The sequence below is a fragment of the Scardinius erythrophthalmus genome (genome assembly GCF_964197995.2).
Source record: "Scardinius erythrophthalmus genome assembly, chromosome: 23".
Taxonomy (NCBI): Eukaryota; Metazoa; Chordata; class Actinopteri; order Cypriniformes; family Leuciscidae; genus Scardinius; species Scardinius erythrophthalmus.
The window spans coordinates 2,906,435-2,929,850 of record NC_138243.1 but is presented as its reverse complement, the minus strand read 5'-3'; the positions used below and the strand labels follow the sequence as shown (position 1 = coordinate 2,929,850).

The 23,416-nt window shown below is 35.2% G+C and overlaps 1 pseudogene across 1 annotated transcript; it reads left to right on the top strand.

Annotated features, from left to right (window-relative positions):
* The first annotated feature begins 577 nt into the window (after positions 1 to 577).
* On the top strand, positions 578 to 20,303 carry LOC308684193 (putative inhibitor of apoptosis; annotated as a pseudogene). The gene is made up of 2 exons: positions 578 to 593; positions 18,761 to 20,303. The product of its transcript is annotated as a putative inhibitor of apoptosis (transcript).
* The last annotated feature ends 3,113 nt before the right edge of the window (positions 20,304 to 23,416 follow it).

The window sequence follows — 23,416 nt, the reverse complement described above, 5'->3', positions numbered from 1 at the left end:
AATTTGAAAGGTAGCTTCATTACCACAGTTCTCATATTACTTGGCATGTTTAGTTCTTGCATATAAGAGATATTATCAATGATGTTACAACATGCACGCAAAAACAATAAATATGAATGAAGACCTTGTGCATCCTCAGCCCTTAATGATGGCCAACTCAAAGCCCTTTCCATATATGCAGCTGCAACCTGGAATTCATCACCGAATTGCTCCTGCAGAAGTTTCTTGGCTAATAAATAACCTACTTCTGGATCAAGATGTTGGCAACTTTGAACCAGTACTCTGGGTTGTCCTGTCGTGAATTGCTCCAGAAAATACAAGCAGTCCCTTTTATTGCGAGTCTTCTCTTCAACACTGTGCTCAAAAGCTCTAATAAATGGCACATATTGAAGTGGATTACCATCAAAGATTGGAATCTCTCTTTTGGGAAGAGTTTGAGGTTGAGCTTGATGTACCAGATATGTTGTTAATTCTTCTTGCCTTTTCAGAATCTCATACAAGGGTTCACCTTGAGATGGAAGACAGTTCACAGCTTGAGATGTTGTCATATTATCTCTGGAACGTTGAGTAAAAGAACATGAGTCCTGTTGTTGGTAAGTACTGCTTTCTTGAATGTTCAACACCTTTTTAGGCTGCATTAATATTGATCGTTTTGTGCTGTTACAGGAGGCACCAACTGAGTGTGTTGGAATGCTGCTGATAACTCTAGCTGTATCCCTTGGAATTTCACTCATTGGTACATATTCAGTAACTTGTGGATTTAACACCTTTGGTCTTGTGGAATAAAGAACTTCACTTCCTGTCACATCCCTTGAAATCTGAGCCTTTGTTGATCCTTTTCCTTTAGAATGTGTACTGCCAGTACGTGAGCATTTGCTATGACTGTCGATCGTCCTCAAAACAGCAATTTTTGCAGTGGATGCTGCAATTTCAGAATCTAATTCCAGTTGTTCCATTTTTTTTCTCAATTCCTCCTATTGTGTTTCAATTGCATGTTTAGTTTTTAATGCAGTGGCACGTGCCACAAGTGCGGCTTTTTCTGCCTCTGCCTGTATGCATGCTGATAAAGTGGAAGAAATTCTGCTGCTTGAACTACAGTTAATAAATACAGTGGTAACCTTTGATGCATTTGAAACACTGTCCTCAGGAACTACATCATCATTAATATTTACATCAACCCCTTTAGATGTTACAGGTGCAGACAGCCATACATTCACATGTTCAGTAAACTCATTAATCGGAATCAGTTTTGCCTTGAACCATATATCATGTTTCTCAATTTCATTGTCAGGCAATACAGTCAACAATGCATCATGCGTTTCCTTAGCCCCTAAACACAAATCATAGAAGTTTTCATACATGTTTCGTACTTCAGACTCATATTCTTTGTTACTTTGCATCAAGCTTTTAATAGTCTCAATCATTTTGTGTGCTTTGTTAAGCTTTGCCTTTCTCAGGTTTTGCAATGAATCAAGTCTTTCCACCAAAGCCTTTGCTGTGAGTTTAATTGTCCTTTTTTGCATTTCAGGTTAATTTTCATTACAAACGTTTGTCACAGCGGATTCCTCCGCGGCCAAACACTGCTTGTCCATATTACACACAGGACTCAAAAACCCAGGCAGTACAAAGAATAAATGTGAAACCTTTGGCAAGTGTGCACACAGAGTCAAAGGCCATTAAACATTTGTTGTTGCAACAGTACCTTTTAATCCGCTGCCGAATCAAGCGTTGTCCCAGCAACAAACAATCCAACAGGAACAGTGAATCCAGTATGAATCCAACCGGAAAAGTGAAATAAATCCACTACGAATCCAACAGGAACAATGAATCACATTTCCACGACGAAATCCGATATCCATGAAACGAATCCTTGATGCTGAAGAACTCATACTAAACGAAGCCTCCGTCTCCAAAGTGGCGTCCTGGCTTATGCTCACAGTCCATTGGAAGCAGTTTTTGACTTAATGTAACAGCTTTTCATTAAGCTGCTGTTGTACTGGTAATAGGAGTGAGCAAGTAATCAACGCGTATAAACTCCATGAACACAGATGTAAGATGCAACCAATGTCTTTTATTTATTGTGCTCTAATTGATTAACGTTGCTTCCAGTTAGCTTCTTGTAGTGTCTCATTCTTTGTTGTTCAGAGAATCAAAGTCCATACCTTGCATAATACAGCGCACGAACATTGTCCATATTCCATGTCCTTGAACTTCACTCTTTACCAGTGAAGCATGGTTAAGCACCCTTAAATTCAATTCAACACAATCTTAGAAGCACGGTCAGCATAATAGTCCACGTAGTACATGGCTTGACACGGTCAAAAACTGTGTGCTTCCCCACTACCAATACACCTGTTGTCTAATTACACATGTGCTCCTAATATGCCAATGTCAGAGCACCCCCAATGGACAAATATATAATTGCATTAAAATGGCTCCTACAGTTTCTTTTATTTTACAAAAGCACAGCGTTTTCTTGTTATTGTGAGTTTACACAAATAAAAGTGGTTGAGAATAATGTATTATTATTTTCTGTCTGACCAGAAATGTATTTTAAGTTGTTTCCACTGTACATAGGAAAATGCAAGTGTTCGCGGCCGCTCCTCCGTGTCATGCAGTGCGCGCTCCACGCTCAGCTTTGTTCCTTTTTTGCATAAAAGCGTCTTCTAGCCTATTAAATGTTATAATAAAATAATATAAAATTATTATTATTTGCGTAGCTATACATGGACTTCAAACACACTGCGTGTTCTAAGTCAGGTGACTGTAAATGCGCAAAAACTGTTTCCATTGCAGTTTTGCGAAATATTCCTTTTTCGAATTGCCTGAAAAACCACCTCATGAGAGCGTAAAAACTTTTTTGCGATAAATGGGAGTTTTTGCGAAATTGACGTGTTTTCATTAAGCGTATTTTCAATTCGCAATTTCAATTTGCGCAATTTGAAGGGTAATGGAAACGCGGCTACTAATGCAGACGGTTCGGCAGTAAGCGAGGCACTACGTAACTGCCAATAACCAATCAGCAAACCTCAAGATGACTGACATTTAATTTAGCTAATTAAATTACATTTTTCATTGCAGGAAAGGGCCAGGTAACAATGCTAGACCAATCAACAAATTTTAAATGAAAAATTAAATGACTGACAAATTACAGTTTTTTTTATTCGCTTTGGTACTATTATCACAAGTATGTGGTAAAACCTCACAACTGTTAGAACAAAACTCAAAGCAGATCATCAACATGTTCAATTGACTAAGTACAACGCACAAAATTACACATTCACTTTTTCACCTCACCGTATCAGCCTGAGGTCACGTCATCTGTGGTTCTGAGAAGCACGGTCACGCCATCTACGCTTAAAAACAGATTGCGCGTCTACACTAGGTTGCGTGGTAGGCTCAATGTGTATGCGGTTGGTGTCGGCAGACTTTTTTAAAAATATTCATAATAAAATCAAATTGTTTTCTGCAAACTCCACCAGATTCTTGTTCTACATCTCACAGACTACCACTGTGGTGATTTTCATGTTGTTTTACTGTTTTATTATTTAATAATTAACTGTCAAAGTCAAATACTGTATACCTGGCATATAGGCATATTTTATAAATTAATAAAAAATGCAAATCAAATTGTTTTCTGCTAATTCCACCAGATTCTTGTTCTACATCTCACAGACTACCACTGTGGTGATTTTCATGTTGTTTTACTGTAGTAACTGCCAAAGTCCTATACTGTATACCTGGCATATAGGCATATTTAATAAATTAATAAAAAAAGCAAATCAAATTGTTTTCTGCAAACTCCACCAGATTCTTGTTCTACATCTCACAGACTACCACTGTGGTGATTTTCATGTTGTTTTACTGTTTTATTATTTAATAATTAACTGTCAAAGTCAAATACTGTATACCTGGCATATAGGCATATTTAATAAATTAATAAAAAATGCAAATCAAATTGTTTTCTGCAAACTCCACCAGATTCTTGACATACCACTGTGGTGATTTTCATGTTGTTTTACTGTTTTTTATTTAATAATTAACTGCCAAAGTCCTGTACTGTATACCTGGCATATAGGCATATTTAATAAATTAATAAAAAATGCAAATCAAATTGTTTTCTGCAAACTTCACCAGATTCTTGTTCTACATCTCACAGACTACCACTGTGGTGATTTTCATGTTGTTTTACTGTTTTATTATTTTATAATTAACTGCCAAAGTCCTATACTGTATACCCGGCTATATAGGCATATTTAATAAATTCATATAACATGCAAATCAAATTGTTTTCTACAAACTCCACCAGATTCTTGTTCTACATCCCACAGACTATCACTGTGGTGATTTTCATGTTGTTTTACTGTTTTATTATTTTATAATTAACTGCCAAAGTCCTATACTGTATACCCGGCTATATAGGCATATTTAATAAATTCATATAACATGCAAATCAAATTGTTTTCTACAAACTCCACCAGATTCTTGTTCTACATCCCACAGACTATCACTGTGGTGATTTTCATGTTGTTTTACTGTTTTATTATTTAATAATTAACTGCCAAATTCCTATACTGTATACATGGCTAATGGCTATATAGGCATATTTAATAAATTCATATAACATGCAAATCAAATTGTTTTCTACAAACTCCACCATATTCTTGTTCTACATCCCACAGACTACCACTGTGGTGATTTTCATGTTGTTTTACTGTTTTATTATTTAATAATTAACTGCCAAAGTCCTATACTGTATACCTGGCATATAGGCATATTTTATAAATTAATAAAAAATGCAATTCAAATTGTTTTCTGCAAACTCCACCAGATTCTTGTTCTACATCTCACAGACTACCACTGTGGTGATTCTCATGTTGTTTTACTGTTTTATTATTTAATAATTAACTGCCAAAGTCAAATACTGAACCTGGCTATATAGCAATATTTAATAAATTAATAAAAAATTCAAATCAAATTGTTTTCTACAAACTCCACCCGATTCTTGTTCTACAACTCACAGACTATCACTATGGTGATTTTCATGTTGTTTTACTGTTTTATTATTTAATAATTAACTGTCAAAGTCAAATACTGTATACCTGGCATATAGGCATATTTTATAAATTAATAAAAAATGCAAATCAAATTGTTTTCTGCAAACTTCACCAGATTCTTGTTCTACGTCACACAGACTACCACTGTGGTGATTTTCATGTTGTTTTACTGTTTTATTATTTAATAATTAACTGTCAAAGTCCTATACTGTATACCTGGCTATATAGGCATATTTAATAAATTCATAAAAAAAATTAATGAAATTGTTTTCTGCAAACTCCACCAGATTCTTGTTCTACATCTCACAGACTACCACTGTGGTGATTTTCATGTTGTTTTACTGTTTCATTATTTAATAATTAACTGACAAAGTCCTATACTGTATACCTGGCATATAGGCATATTTAATAAATTAATAAAAAATGCAAATCAAATTGTTTTCTACAAACTCCACCAGATTCTTGTTCTACATCTCACAGACTATCACTGTGGTGATTCTCATGTTGTTTTACTGTATTTTTATTTAATAATTAACTGCCAAAGTCATATACTGTATACCTGACTATATAGGCATATTTAATAAATACATAGAAAATGTAAATCAAATTGTTTTCTGCAAACTCCTCCAGATTCTTGTTCTACATCTCACAGACTACCACTGTGGTGATTTTCATGTTGTTTTACTGTTTTATTATTTAATAATTAACTGTCAAAGTCCTATACTGTATACCTGGCTATATAGGCATATTTAATAAATTCATAAAAAAAATTTATGAAATTGTTTTCTGCAAACTCCACCAGATTCTTGTTCTACATCTCACAGACTACCACTGTGGTGATTTTCATGTTGTTTTACAGTTTCATTATTTAATAATTAACTGACAAAGTCCTATACTGTATACCTGGCATATAGGCATATTTAATAAATTAATAAAAAATTCAAATCAAATTGTTTTCTACAAACTCCACCCGATTCTTGTTCTACAACTCACAGACTATCACTATGGTGATTTTCATGTTGTTTTACTGTTTTATTATTTAATAATTAACTGTCAAAGTCAAATACTGTATACCTGGCATATAGGCATATTTTATAAATTAATAAAAAAAATTAATGAAATTGTTTTCTGCAAACTCCACCAGATTCTTGTTCTACATCTCACAGACTACCACTGTGGTGATTTTCATGTTGTTTTACAGTTTCATTATTTAATAATTAACTGACAAAGTCCTATACTGTATACCTGGCATATAGGCATATTTAATAAATTAATAAAAAATGCAAATCAAATTGTTTTCTACAAACTCCACCAGATTCTTGTTCTACATCTCACAGACTATCACTGTGGTGATTCTCATGTTGTTTTACTGTATTTTTATTTAATAATTAACTGCCAAAGTCATATACTGTATACCTGACTATATAGGCATATTTAATAAATACATAGAAAATGTAAATCAAATTGTTTTCTGCAAACTCCTCCAGATTCTTGTTCTACATCTCACAGACTATCACTGTGGTGATTTTCATGTTGTTTTACTGTTTTATTATTCAATAATTAACTGCCAAAGTCCAATACTGTATACCTGGCTATATAGGCATATTTAATAAATTCATAAAAAAAAAAAAAACATCAAATTGTTTTCTGAAAACTCCACCAGATTCCTGTTATACATCTCACAGACTACCACTGTGGTGATTTTCATGTTGTTTTACTGTTTTATTATTTAATAATTAACTGTCAAATTCCTATACTGTATACCTGACTATACAGCAATATTTAATAAATTCATAAAAAATGCAAATCAAATTGTTTTCTGTAAACTCCACCAGATTCTTGTTCTACATCTCACAGACTACCACTGTGGTGATTTTCATGTTGTTTTACTGTTTTATTATTGAATAATTAACTGACAAAGTCATATACTGTATACCTGGCTAAAGCAATATTTAATAAATTCATAAGAAAATGCAAATCAAATTGTTTTCTGCGAACTCCACCAGATTCTTGTTCTACATCCCACAGACTACCACTGTGGTGATTTTCATGTTGTTTTACTGTTTTATTATTTAATAATTAACTGCCAAAGTCCTATAATGTATACCTGGCTATATAGGCATATTTAATAAATTAAAAAAAAATGCAAATCAAATTGTTTTCTGCAAACTCCACCAGATTCTTGTTCTACAACTCACAGACTATCACTATGGTGATTTTCATGTTGTTTTACTGTTTTATTATTTAATAATTAACTGTCAAAGTCAAATACTGTATACCTGGCATATAGGCATATTTTATAAATTAATAAAAAATGCAAATCAAATTGTTTTCTGCAAACTTCACCAGATTCTTGTTCTACATCACACAGACTACCACTGTGGTGATTTTCATGTTGTTTTACTGTTTTATTATTTAATAATTAACTGTCAAAGTCCTATACTGTATACCTGGCTATATAGGCATATTTAATAAATTCATAAAAAAAATTAATGAAATTGTTTTCTGCAAACTCCACCAGACTCTTGTTCTACATCTCACAGACTACCACTGTGGTGATTTTCATGTTGTTTTACTGTTTTATTATTTAATAATTAACTGACAAAGTCCTATACTGTATACCTGGCTATACAGCAATATTTAATAAATTAATAAAAAATGCAAATCAAATTGTTTTCTACAAACTCCACCAGATTCTTGTTCTACATCTCACAGACTATCACTGTGGTGATTCTCATGTTGTTTTACTGTATTTTTATTTAATAATTAACTGCCAAAATCATATACTGAATACCTGACTATATAGGCATATTTAATAAATACATAGAAAATGTAAATCAAATTGTTTTCTGCAAACTCCTCCAGATTCTTGTTCTACATCTCACAGACTATCACTGTGGTGATTTTCATGTTGTTTTACTGTTTTATTATTCAATAATTAACTGCCAAAGTCCAATACTGTATACCTGGCTATATAGGCATATTTAATAAATTCATTAAAAAAAAAAAAAAATCAAATTGTTTTCTGAAAACTCCACCAGATTCCTGTTATACATCTCACAGACTACCACTGTGGTGATTTTCATGTTGTTTTACTGTTTTATTATTTAATAATTAACTGTCAAATTCCTATACTGTATACCTGACTATACAGCAATATTTAATAAATTCATAAAAAATGCAAATTAAATTGTTTTCTGTAAACTCCACCAGATTCCTGTTCTACATCTCACAGACTACCACTGTGGTTATTTTCATGTTGTTTTACTGTTTTATTATTGAATAATTAACTGACAAAGTCATATACTGTATACCTGGCTAAAGCAATATTTAATAAATTCATAAGAAAATGCAAATCAAATTGTTTTCTGCGAACTCCACCAGATTCTTGTTCTACATCCCACAGACTACCACTGTGGTGATTTTCATGTTGTTTTACTGTTTTATTATTTAATAATTAACTGCCAAAGTCCTATAATGTATACCTGGCTATATAGGCATATTTAATAAATTAATAAAAAATGCAAATCAAATTGTTTTCTGCAAACTCCACCAGATTCTTGTTCTACATCTCACAGACTATCACTGTGGTGATTTTCATGTTGTTTTACTGTTTTATTATTTAATAATTAACTGCCAAAGTCCTGTATACCTGGCTATATAGGCATATTTAATAAATTCATAAAAAATGCAAATCAAATTGTTTTCTGCAAACTCCACCAGATTCTTGTTCTACATCTCACAGACTATCACTGTGGTGATTTTCATGTTGTTTTACTGTTTTATTATTTAATAATTAACTGCCAAAGTACTATACTGTATACCTGGCTATATAGGCATATTTAATAATTATTAAATAATAATACAGTAAAACAACATGAAAATCACCACAGTGGTAGTCTGTGAGATGTAGAACAGGAATCGGGTGGAGTTTGCAGAAAACAAATTGATTTGCATTTTTTATGAATTTGTTAAATATGCCTATATAGCCAGGTATACAGTATAGAATTTTGGCACTTACTTATTAAATAATAAAACAGTCAAACAACATGAAAATCACCACAGTCTGTGGGATGTAGAACAATAATCTGGTGGAGTTTATAGAAAACAATTTCATTAATTTTTTTTTATGAATTTATTAAATATGCCTATATAGCCAGGTATACAGTATAGGACTTTGACAGTTAATTATTAAATAATAAAACAGTAAAACAACATGAAAATCATCACAGTGGTAGTCTGTGAGATGTAGAACAAGAATCTGGTGGAGTTTGCAGAAAACAATTCGATTAGCATTTTGTATGAATTTATTAAATATTGCTATATAGCCAGGTATTCAGTGTAGGACTTTGGCAGTTAATTATTTAATAATAAAACAGTAAAACAACATGAAAATCACCACAGTGATAGTCTGTGAGATGTAGAACAAGAATCTGGAGGAGTTTGCAGAAAACAATTTGATTTACATTTTTTTGAATTTATTAAATATGCCTATATAGTCAGGTATACAGTATATTACTTTGGCAGTTAATTATTAAATAAAAATACAGTAAAACAACATGAGAATCACCACAGTGATAGTCTGTGAGATGTAGAACAAGAATCTGGTGGAGTTTGTAGAAAACAATTTGATTTGCATTTTTTATTAATTTATTAAATATGCATATATGCCATGTATACAGTATAGGACTTTGTCAGTTAATTATTAAATAATAATTATTTAATAACAAGAATCTGGTGGAGTTTGCAGAAAACAATTTCATTAAAATGTTTTTATGAATTTATTAAATATGCCTATATAGCCAGGTATACAGTATAGGACTTTGACAGTTAATTATTAAATAATAAAACAGTAAAACAACATGAAAATCACCACAGTGGTAGTCTGTGAGATGTAGAACAAGAATCTGGTGGAGTTTGCAGAAAACAATTTCATTATTTTTTTTTTTTATGAATTTATTAAATATGCCTATATAGCCAGGTATACAGTATAGGACTTTGGCAGTTGATTATTAAATAATAAAACAGTAAAACAACATGAAAATCACCACAGTGGTAGTCTGTGAGATGTAGAACAAGAATCTGGTGGAGTTTGCAGAAAACAATTTGATTAGCATTTTTTATGAATTTATTAAATATTGCTGTATAACAAGGTATACAGTATAATACTTTGGCAGTTAATTATTAAACTATAAAATAGTAAAACAACATCAAAATCACCACAGTGGTAGTCTGTGAGATTGTAGAACAAGAATCTGGTGGAGTTTGCAGAAAACAATTCGATTAGCATTTTGTATGAATTTATTAAATATTGCTATATAGCCAGGTATTCAGTGTAGGACTTTGGCAGTTAATTATTATGACCGCCGCTAGCGTAGCTAGCGAAAGCGGTCATATAGGGATTGTCAAAGTTTTTTTTTGTTTTTTTTTTCGTCACCTTACTGAATTTTTTGTCAACGATACCAGGGACACCGAAGCACCGGGGAACATGAAATTTGGTGGGCATGTAGCCCCACTAGACTTCTAAGGAAAAATTTCGTTTGGTCCCCGGGGGCCACTCCCCCCCCGCGCTGGGCCCCCCCAAACCCCAAAAAATGCAGTTTTTCCTAAATAACTACCTGAACTGTGGCACCGAGGATGAAGAAATTTTTATGGTATGTTGGTCTACTAGACTTTTACGGAAAAATTTCGTTTGGTCCCCGGGGGCCACTTCCCCCCCCCCGCGCTGGGGCCCCCGTAAATTTTCCGTCAACGATACCAGGGACACCGAAACACCGGGGAACATGAAATTTGGTGGGCATGTAGCCCCACTAGACTTCTACGGAAAAAAATCGTTTGGTCCCCGGGGGCCACTCCCCCCCCCGCGCTGGGCCCCCCCAAACCCCAAAAAATGCAGTTTTTCCTAAATAACTACCTGAACCGTGGCACCGAGGATGAAGAAATTTTTATGGTATGTTGGTCTACTAGACTTTTACGGAAAAATTTCGTTTGGTCCCCGGGGGCCACTTCCCCCCGCGCGCTGGGGCCCCCGTAAATTTTTCGTCAACGATACCAGGGACACCGAAACACCGGGGAACATGAAATTTGGTGGGCATGTAGCCCCACTAGACTTCTACGGAAAAAAATCGTTTGGTCCCCGGGGGCCACTCCCCCCCCGCGCTGGGCCCCCCCAAACCCCAAAAAATGCAGTTTTTCCTAAATAACTACCTGAACCGTGGCACCGAGGATGAAGAATTTTTTATGTTATGTTGGTCTACTAGACTTTTAAGGAAAAATTTCATTTGGTCCCCGGGGGCCACTCCCCCCCCCCCCCCCCCCCCCCCGCGCTGGGCCCCCCCAAACCCAAAAAAATTCAGTTTTTCCTAAATAACTACCTGAACTGTGGCACCGAGGATGAAGAAATTTTTATGGTATGTTGGTCTACTAGACTTTTACGGAAAAATTTCGTTTGGTCCCCGGGGGCCACTTCCCCCCCCCGTGCTGGGGCCCCCGTAAATTTTCCGTCAACGATACCAGGGACACCGGGGAACATGAAATTTGGTGGGCATGTAGCCCCACTAGATTTCTACGGAAAAATTTCGTTTGGTCCCCGGGGGCCACTCACACCCCCCCCCCCCACGCTGGGCCCCCCCAAACCCCAAAAAATGGAGTTTTTCCTAAATAACTACCTGAACCGTGGCACCGAGGATGAAGACATTTTTATGGTATGTTGCTCTTAAGGGCCCACATCAACCTAGCCCATAATCACTCATTTGTGATTTGCGCCCCTCCCATAAAAAATGAAAATGCAATATTATTCTGCTTTAATCGCCCCTATCTTCAGTGGAGATGTTCAGAACTGCACCATATTTCATGTGTATGATTAACTTGACATCCTCTGGGGGTATCCTCTGCTAAGTTTTGTAGAATTTCATCCATGGGGGGGGTATAAAATAAATTCATTTATGTGCACATTTAGTGACTGTACACTCATCGGCCTGTAGATGGTGCTGTTGAGCGAAGGGTTGCTGGTTTAGGATGATACTGTCACACACACACATGCAGGAATACAAACAAACGCAAGCATGCACACACACTGACATCCACACGCACAGACACACACCCATACACACACATATAAATCCACATGCACAGACACACAAACACACACGCGCACACATGTACGCACACATACATACACGCACAGACACACACACACACACACAGACACACACATACACAAACACACACACATACACACACACACACACAGACAGGCATGCACATACTATTACTTTTTTTAGGTATATACATAAACACGCAATACAGCCAAATTACTCCATGTCATTTATTTTTGTGGAAAGCCAGTGCAGGCCTGAGCGGCGGTCATATTTTGTACCGCAATGCGGTACATCTAGTTAAATAATAAAACAGTAAAACAACATGAGAATCACCACAGTGGTAGTCTGAGAGATGTAGAACAAGAATCTGGTGGAATTTGCAGAAAACAATTTGATTTTATTATGAATATTTTTTAAAAAGTCTGCCGACACCAACCGCATACACATTGAGCCTACCACGCAACCTAGTGTAGACGCGCAATCTGTTTTTAAGCGTAGATGGCGCAACCGTGCTTCTCAGAACCACAGATGGCGTGACCTCAGTCCTAATCAGTGAGTCATCAAAGAAACACCTTTCATATGAAGTAATTGTAGTTCACAATGCAATGCTCACAATACTTTTGATATGCTTCTCATTTGATTTGCGTAAATACATTTGACCAACACTTAATCCAACTGATCTTAATGGTTAATCACAGAACCGTTTGGTAAACCTATAGATTTTCATTTCAGCAATATACAGTATATGGATTTTGAGAACTACAGAAATAAAATGGTTGTTTGTACAAACATATAAATTACGTGTAACCACACATGATGAATTATCATTATTGCTAATTGATTTCACATAGTGGTAACCACAATTGGCAACACTGGCAATTTCTTTCAACATGAGAGAGAGTAGAGGGTCCTTTCCATCAAACTTTTGACAGGTTTATTGCTTTATGACCCTCTAAGCCCCGCCCCCTTTGACCGTGTGAATTTCCCACGCTAGCTCCTCCCACTTATGGGCTGTACGTACACACCGTGGGAAAATCGGACTTACGCCACACCTCCTTATGGGTTGAACATCTGAAGCGGGAGAAATTTCCCACGCTCAGTAGTTCTAAACAGTGTATATTTAAAACTTTTTTAAGAAATAAAAACATAGTCAGAGTGTGAGATCAGTGTTTTTTATTAAAGAAGACAGATGTACATTCATCACTTTAAACGTTAAACTTTTAAGGTTAAAAAAGATTAAAACATTAATGAAATGAGTTGAAATTGCATTTTTTTTCTCTAAAAATAGTTATTAAAAAATGAGATGTTAAAACATTAAAACAACATTGACAAAAAGATAATTCTTAAAATGTTGACTTGTAAGCATTTAACTTTCACACAGTATTTTGTAAAACTTTTTACATAAAACACAAACACTGTTAAAAAGTGTTACGTTTTTACATACCAATTGTTAAAGGAGTCAGAGTTTAAAAGATACAAAAGTGTTTTGTTGTAGTGGAGCAGAGTGGACAGCGTCCTCTCACTCCGGAGCCCAGTCAGAAATGAAGCTCTCTGAACCTTCCAGAGAGACAGACCCAAACTCCGCCCCTATCCCACCCACAACAGATGTCATCGTGGGAATCTCCCACACTCCCTTCAAGCTCCCAAATTGAAAACACATCCGGTCATCTTGGTGGCCGAACTTAAATGACCAAAGAAAACCGATGCAACGGCTCGAAGAGACCACACCCCCTAACACACCCCTCTCAAAGCTGAGAGGTCAATTTTGATTTAAGGGTGTGTGTAAAAAATGACGTCACGTGGGAATCCCTCCCTCCCTCCCTCCCTCCCTCCCCACAACGTCACAGTCACATTAGATGTTTAAAAAGGAGCGCAAACTTACAGTGAAATACTACCTGTGATCTTACAAGATAATCTACAATGGCAACGGCTGCCCCTCCGAAAACTCCAGAGAGAAACATTGCTGAAGCTATGGAAGATTTGACTTTAGCTCCACGAAAAAAACGAGGAACACACGGGCCATGCTTAACGCAATTTCTACACGAGCCAGTAGATTCTGTGATATATAGTTTTCACTTGTCAGATGGACGTGCGTGTACATATGATTATGACAAAATCAACAGAGAAGTCAGATTTTTTAACGTGGATAACAAGGAGAGATTTACCACAAACTCCACGAATGATCCTTCGTTAAAATTCACTGAAAGAGATTGGGTTTTATTCTATTCAAAAGTGTGGCCGGATTTACAAGAAGGTACGGACACGCCTCTTTTTATCGGTGAATGGAGTGGTTTAATTATGGGTACGAGATACCGACTTCTTGCGGATTATATTAAAAAAAAAACACCCAGAGGATTACGTTTACATACTTTGCAGTGATTTTGGAATGGATGTACCCGAATGTTCGTGACCTATTTCTGAGGATGAGCATTTAAAATAGCCTACTACGATTTAAAATTCATGTTTCAATTGATGGAAGGTTTACCTGTGTTGGAACAGATTTTTTCTAAAATCACGTAGCTTTTTTAAATGGAGCGACGCATTTGGATCTGTTGATGGATACGCACCAATAGGATTACCGGCTGCAACGAATGGATACCCACAGAAAACATCGACTGGCTGAATAAATTTTGTGATTATTTAATCCTTTCTATGTAAATTACTTTGAATTGCCAGTGTATAAAATGTGCTATATTAATAAACTTTCTATGTCTTGCTTTGCCTTTGTCACAGGAGAAATTATATTTAATTTACAACTCTGTGTTCTCATGTATACAGGCTAGAATTGGCTCACACCACACCACACCACACCACTTTTGGACTGAGCCTTCCAATTCCCACGGTCCACATTTAAAGGTGTACTTTTCACAATCACATACAAAAAAAAAAAAAAAAAAAAAAAAAAAAAAAAGACATTAAAACAATGTTTATCATTAAAATACAAAGGGTGGTAAACACACATTTGTAAAATGTTAAAAAAGTTTGATTTGCAAACATGTTCTAGAATTAAAACATCTAAAACAACATGTATTAAAATTATATCAAGCAAATATTTCTATTTTCTAACATAAATTTGAAGAAAAGTTGTACTTTCACAATTACATGTTTCGGACCATTTAGCGTTCATACATTTGTAAAATGTTAAAACGTTAAAAACAACGTGCTTTAAACTTTTTAAAAAGTGAAGCAATGTAGGCCTATTGGGTAACAGATCAGCGAGTTGTTTTTAATTAAACAAAAGTTTTGTTTTCCATATATATTTAAAACTTTTTAAAAACACTGTATAAAGTTAAAATGCAATGGTTTAGTATTCGTACATTTTACAACGTTATCTGAAAAAAGTTAGAATGTGGTCCTTCACATACAGATTTAAAAAAGTGTTCAAAACAACATCAACTAAAATACAATATGCTACTAACGTTTAGTTTTAAGTTCCGTATTATACATCACTCATCGACGCTAGAAACATGAATGAGTATAGATCATGTGTGAAGCCGAGCCTAACATTAGATTTGTTTATAATTACACTAAATAACATTTATAAAAAATAAAAACTCATGTTTTAGTTCATTTTGGACTTTTAGTGAAGTTAACAAATATTCACTAACTTACTGATTTATTCTCTCTTCGATAGGATAATCCACATCTCCCAATGGAGAAATCTGATCATTGTTTAAGAATGCGTTTTGGAGTAAAAAATAATGAATCTGTTCAAAACTGTGCTTTAAACTTTAAAACCGTGAAACGTAAGCGATAGGCAAACAATTTTTTTCACAGACATGTAACACTTTCACATACAACTTTTTAAAATGGTACAAACCGTTAAAATACAAAGGTGTGGTATTTAAAACGTAGCCTATCAGAAAAATGTAAAACAAGTTAGAATGTTTTCCTTCACATACAGATTTTAAAACCTGTTAAAAACTAAAAAGTCAACGTTAAATCATTTAAAACAAGTTATAGAATGTCTTTCACGAACGACTTTTAAATACCAGAAAAAAATTTAAATTATGTTTTTTAAGCAATGTTTCAAACGTGAGCATTTAATATATCAAACAACAACAGTTAAAAAATACATAAAGTGAATCGTTTTTAAGTAAAACTTTTTAACAATACGATTTGCTGCTAAGTTTTGTTTAGTTTTTAGCTAAAATATCTCTTTGCGCTCCGAAAGCACAACACGAATGAGAAATAGACTGGCCTGTGAAGCGAGTCTCCGCCCACCTAACACTCTCCCCAACGCGAGCGCATCAGAATTCACGTGTGCAGAGGTAGCTACAGATTTAAATGTTGGTAAATGATTAAACATAATAACTCTAGGTGCACGAGCCGTCTGTCGTCAACATGCGTGGGGTTTTATTCGTATACAAGTACACAAATAAACATCCAACTCTGTTCACAAAGTGAAAGAGGAGAATAATAGGAAGAGACCAAAAGTCGGTATAGCGTTATATCTCTTCTGCACAGCTCACGCATCTCATACGGACATACCCTCTACGTACATGAGCAGTTGTCATTCTACCTCAAATTGCCGTAAATCCTCCAAGTGACCGTTACAATGTGTATGCATTAACATATCATGCAACAGTAGTTAAAATGTCTCAAACTATTTTTAAAAACATTAATACAACTCTTGCTTTACAAAAACTGGTATTAAAACAGGGTAAACTAAATCTACAATTTTGTGTCCTTAGTTTTTTCAGTTAGTCATATAGTTATTTCTTTTTTATTCTCTATTTTTACAGACCTAAAATCAAGATGCTTCAAAGTAGGCTATGGATTGGAAGTAAATTACCAAAGACACAAACGACTTTGAACATTTATACATCAGTGTGTTGCTAATCAGAATTCTATATTCTTTAAATAAAGATTCATCTTTATTCATGCTTTAATTTCTTTAAAACAGTCTGATGACATGCAATATTTCTGTGGTTAATTGATTAGTAATGTTGCGAGAGGTTTCCTCATACGAGTAAAAAACGCTTTAGATGTGTTTGTGACAAAACATTGTATTCACTTAGACTTTTTGAATGTATTACTGATCCTTTTTTCTTCTGACCAACTTACATTTCATATTACCTGAGGCGTATCTGTTTCCTACAGTTAGCTGTAGGCCTAATGTTAGTGAACTCTAGGTCTTCTCTGTGTTCATATACGACAGTATTCACATGAATTGACTTGATTTGATAAAATTATGGTTTAAACCATCATCTTGACGTGAGACATTTACATTATATTATTATAGGCTACCGTCCTAGTTTTTTAAATAGCGCTAAAATGTATATTTTACATTTGAACCCTTTATGCAGATATAGAATGCCGCACACGGTTCTCTGACATATCTTATCGTGTAAAACATCTATGTAGATCTAGCTAGGCTATGTTTTTAAAAATACCGCGAAACAAACACAAGGGCACATCTTTCTATAAGCGACCCTCAAAATCTGTGCATACAACAAAACACATGTATGTGTACAATGATTTATCAGGAAATTACTTTTGTTTGAAGAAAAAAATTAAAATTAGCAGGTGGTTGATAACTATTGAAGCTAAACACCCCTGAATTCGGTAATGCTATACTGATATCACGTTTTAATTTTAACTCAATTCATTTGAATGCGCTAAAGGTCTATAAACTTTAACATCTTAATAGTTGGTAAAATGAACTTAAAGCCTAGGCAAAATGAAATACATCCTAACTAGTTTCTACATGCTTGTTACAGAACTTATGGCGTACAATTCACCCATGCATATGTTTAAAAATATATGTATATTTATATATGTAAATTTTTGGTGTAATTATAGACATCTCTCGGTGGCATATGCATAACTTCTCCATGACGCTACTTCTGATTCAATGTGGCATTATATGTAATCCTATACAGCTGTTTATGGCGTCATGATGACAACCCCTCCAGCGGGGCGGGATGAGCTGTTGTCCTGATAAATATTTCAGGACTTCGCACACAACCCCGGTTTGCCGGTCTATCATTTTCTTCACTACTTCAATGTATACTCGAAAGTATAATGTTGAAATAAAAATAAATAAATAAATAAATAAATAAAAAATGACAAACTTTTCTGTTGTGTCTGAGCTCATAAAAATATTATTATAATAGTATACATAATAATAATATTTAGAATAATTAAAAATATTTATAAAATATTTCAGAGATCCTTGTAAAGAGTTGCGGAATGTTTTCTGCATTTTAATTACTGTATTCCTGAGGTGGCAACCATTTCCATACCACGCCTGGATGCGCTGTGTCACGGACCACCAAGGCACATTGCGTCTCTGAAAAATGTGTGGTGATTTTTCAAATGATACAACTAATTTGCCCTCTGTGTACAGAACAGAACAGAAGAAAGGACATTTTGTAGTGTTGAACAAAATTCGATTTTGTTCTTAGCATCGGTTCCTGCTTCATAGGGGGAGGAACCACATACCCCCTACGTCGACCTTCTATCTGTTCAGGAGTTCATTACATTTTTTTAATAAGATTATGTGTTCTGTCATGGATGACTACTAGTCATGGGATGTCCCGCAGACAGAAGGGCTTGAGTGGACACGCCCTGTGGTCACATTTTTATGTCTTCATCCAGAGTTTACCCCACCCACCGCCAACCTCCTGTCGTCCTCTCACTCTGCCTTTTCCCCGCTTCGCAACGTAGCCATCCTACAGCCCCTGCGACACCCGTAACATCGACCACCACGCCATCCGTTTCAGGCCAAACGGAGGAGCAGGGGTGGGTATACTTTAACCTGGATATGTCTCACCAGCGACCTCCGGTTTGTCACAATCCTGGCATGCGTTGGGAACAGGAACGCCTTGACACCTTTCAGAATTGGACTCTTGCTACAGTAACTCCGGCCGAGCTTGCCAAAAGTGGTTTCTACTACCATGGCCAGGGCGGCAGAGTTGCTTGCTTCAGTTGTGGAGGCCAGCTTAGCAACTGGGAACCGGGAGATCGGGCAGTACCAGAGCACCAGAGGCATTACCCCAACTGCCGCTTCGTTCGAGGTGACCGTGCAGATAATGTACCTTTATCTGACGGCGGCCTTTCCAATGTATCTAACTCGGCAATGCAACAGTGTGAAGAAAGGTTGCTCACATTTGTCAACTGGCCCTCAAGAATAACTGTTCGACCAGACCAATTGGTTAAGGCTGGTTTTTACTATGTTGGTCGTAATGATGACGTGAAGTGCTTTTGTTGTGATGCTGGACTCAGATGTTGGGAGTCTGGTGATGATCCATGGGTAGAACATGCCAAGTGGTTTCCAAGATGTGAATACCTGTTGCAAGAAAAGGGCCAAGAGTTTGTTCATCAGATTCAAGCAAGATTTCCAAGACAATTTGAACAGCTATTGACTAATGGAGACAGCAACTCGAGAGAATTTGTTGATCCACCTGTTGTACACCTGGGTCCTGGAGAAGACCGTTCAGAAGATGCAGTGATGATGAACAATCCTATGGTGAAGTCTGCTTTAGAGATGGGATTTGAGCGTTGCCTGGTGAAGCAAACCGTGCAGAGCAAAATTCTCGCAAGTGGAGAAAATTACAAAACCGTTCAAGAGTTGGTGTCTGATTTACTAAGTGCAGAAGATGAGAAGAGAGAGGAGGAGCGAGAGCTTCTTGCTGAGGAAATGGCATCAGATGGTTTTACTTTTCTTAAGAAACATCATCTTGTCATGTCACAGCAGCTAAAAAGTGTGCAGAGCTTAATGGACCATCTTCTAGAGGAGAGCATCATCTCACAGAAAGAGTATGACATTATTCGTAACCGCACTACAGTCAAGCAGCTGACAGGGCAGCTCATTGAGTTAGTCCTGTCGAAAGGAAATGCGGCAGCAGAGGTCTTCCGCAACTGGATCAAGAAGAATGATGTCTGCCTGCTGAGAAAACTGATGGCCCAGACAGATGAAGCTGCATCCCCGAGTCAAGATCTTTCAGACTTGCCTATGGAGGAACAGTTAAGAAGACTTCAAGAGGAGCGCACATGCAAAGTTTGCATGGATAAGGAAGTGAACATTGTCTTCATCCCCTGTGGTCACCTTGTTGTGTGCAAAGAATGTGCGCCTTCTCTGCACAAGTGCCCCATATGTAGAGGATTGGTCAAAGGCGCTGTCCGTACTTTCCTATCATAAAGTGAAGATATTCATCATCCAAGTAACAACAGTTTTTGGATGTGCAAATTTACACCAACTCTAATTGTTTCACATATAACTGTCGATTGTTAGATGATTGATCTAACCATTGAAATTGACTTTAGGTTAAAATATTTTTATTTTTATATGTTAAATATTCCTTTCCCTCCTTTCACGTAAAAAATACCACATATCAACTGTAATTCATTAGCTTAACCATGTTATTTAGTGACACACACAAAATAACCGTGTAATAATAACAAAATAAGTGTAATAGTTAGACGAGTTTGAAGTGTAATACTCATCTTTCACGTCAATGTTTCGCAGACATAGCAGAAAGATGTTCTAAAATAAATATGATTTGTTTAGCCACTCTTATACTTGAAGGACCGTCATTTAATTCTCTTTATGCAATATTTGTTCATGTTTTTCAAACATTCCTATATGAACATGTTTGACCACGCTCTGTGACTATATACTTTTTGCAAAAACTGTACGAAAACAAGATGTAAACAGCGTAATATGTAAAATGTCAATATGTATAGGCCCTATACATTTCTCAGTGCAATAGTCAGATGTGATTCTGTTGTAATAGTTTAAGTGTAAAACAGTATGCACTGTGTAATTCGTAGACAGAGGGAAAGTTGCACTAAATGAAGTATCAATTTAGTGAGACAGAAAGACTATCACTTAAATTCTTAATTGTCATTTATTTCAGCTCTCAAAGAAACGTCTTCACCTAAAACATACAGTCCAACATACAACATGTGAAACAGCGTTGTGCTATCTGAACAAGATGACTAAATCTAGCGGAGTAATAATCATCATTTGGAAACGTTTGTGTGTTTATTATAAAAGGCTCTTTTCTTAGTGATTTGGTCTTTTGAATCGTACATGGATTGTAAGGACATGTGTGATTCCTGTATAAAGATTATGTTTTAAAGTTAGTCCATGGGTGTGTAAAAATACACCCAAAGAATTAAGCACAACTATTTACACACATACTAAGTAGGAGAATATCTAACTGTATATTGTAGATTGTGAACATTCCATTATCTGTTTATTTGGGGTCAGAGAACATCCTTAGCTCATACATCTCTGTAATTTTGTGGTGGATGTTGAAGTGTTAGTTAAAAGATAAAGGTATTAGTTAATAACAAACAGACAAACAAACAAACATTAAAACAACATGGAACCATGATATTAATATATAAAATATGGTATGATTACATGTTGAAGCATAGCCTACGCACAGTTTGAAAATGACTTCCATAATATTTTCTTTTAGTAAAGCTATGTCTGGATTATCCCAACGCATAGTTTTGCATCTGTGGGTGAGACCTCTCAGAGATTACACCGATATTAGATTTCTCGAACATTGCGTGGTTGCCTGAAACTTAGTCATCAACATGCATTTATGTACGACTGTCATCTGTTATCATGGTTTAGTTGTATTTTAAAACACTGTTTTTCTTAAAAACGTATTTGGTAGCATGATTATCTTGTTTAATCGTGTATTCAGTCCATATATTTATCAGGTTGATATTTGTAGAAATAAGCAAAATACATTTAGAAAACAAAAAGAACAAGTTAATGACCTTGTGTCAGAACACAACAGGTATGAAGATATGTTTGGTTTTTTACTTTTTATTCTAACTTTAAAGCTAGATTATCCTTTGAAAAGTGTAACACAGTATTTGATTTTTACACATTCGCCAACTGGCCTAAACCGTTGACCACTGAAGTTATGACTTCATAAGACCTCTCATGTGCAGATTCGCTAGGTTGAAAAAATGGTATTTTGTCATTTAAACATCTGAAATTAAACATCTGAAATTTGCCTGTATTCATAAAAGATGTCCTCACTGGTGTAAAATGACCTCTGCCAATAATCTGACTATTCCTCGTAGCGAAACATTTCTTATCTTTATTTACATGGCAGGTAAGTCCATGGAGGCTTCTATATCGTTCCGCCATCTTGAAAAACTATGATAGCAGAAAGGGACAAAAAGCACTAGCCTACTTAGTGAATATTTGTTAACTTCACTAAAAGTCCAAAATGAACTAAAACATGAGTTTTATTATTTTTTAAACAACTATTATTTTTATAAATGTTATTTAGTGTAATTATAAACAAATCTAGTGTTAGGTGGGCGGAGACTCGGCTTCACACATACGGAACTTAAAACTAAACTTTAGTAGCATATTGAATTTTAGTTGATGTTGTTTTGAACTGTTTTTTTTAAATCTGTATGTGAAGGAAAACATTCTAACTTGTTTTACTTTTTTTTCTGATAGGCCTAACATTTTAAATACTACACCTTTGTATTTTAAAGGTTTGTACCATTTTAAAAAGTTGTATGTGAAAGTGTTACATGTCTGAAAAAAAAAACTGTTTGCCTATCGCTTACGTTTCACGGTTTTAAAGTTTAAAGCACATAGTTTTGAACAGATTCATAATTTTTTACTCCAAAACGCATTCTCAAACAATGATCAGATTTCTCCATTGGGAGATGTGGATTATCCTATTAATTAAAAACAACTCGCTGATCTGTTACCCAATAGGCCTACATTGCTTCACTTTTTAAAAAGTTTAAAGCACGTTGTTTTTAACGTTTTAACATTTTACAAATGTATGAACGCTAAATGGTCCGAAACATGTAATTGTGAAAGTACAACTTTTCTTCAAAATTATGTTAGAAAATAGAAATATTTGCTTGATATAATTTTAATACATGTTGTTTTAGATGTTTTAATTCTAGAACATGTTTGCAAATCAAACTTTTTTAACATTTTACAAATGTGTGTTTTACCACCCTTTGTATTTTAATGATAAACATTGTTTTAATGTCTTTTTTTTTTTTTTTTTTTATGTGATTGTGAAAAGTACACCTTTAAATGTGGACCGTGGGAATTGGAAGGCTCAGTCCAAAAGTGGTGTGGTGTGGTGTGGTGTGAGCCAATTCTAGCCTGTATACATGAGAACACAGAGTTGTAAATGAAATATAATTTCCTGCTCATAGCCTTTGGCAAATATATTCCGGACTTTAGATATTCTGACCACATCCCCCACTGAGAATTTAAAGACGGGTGTCTTTTTAAGCATTTTCCCG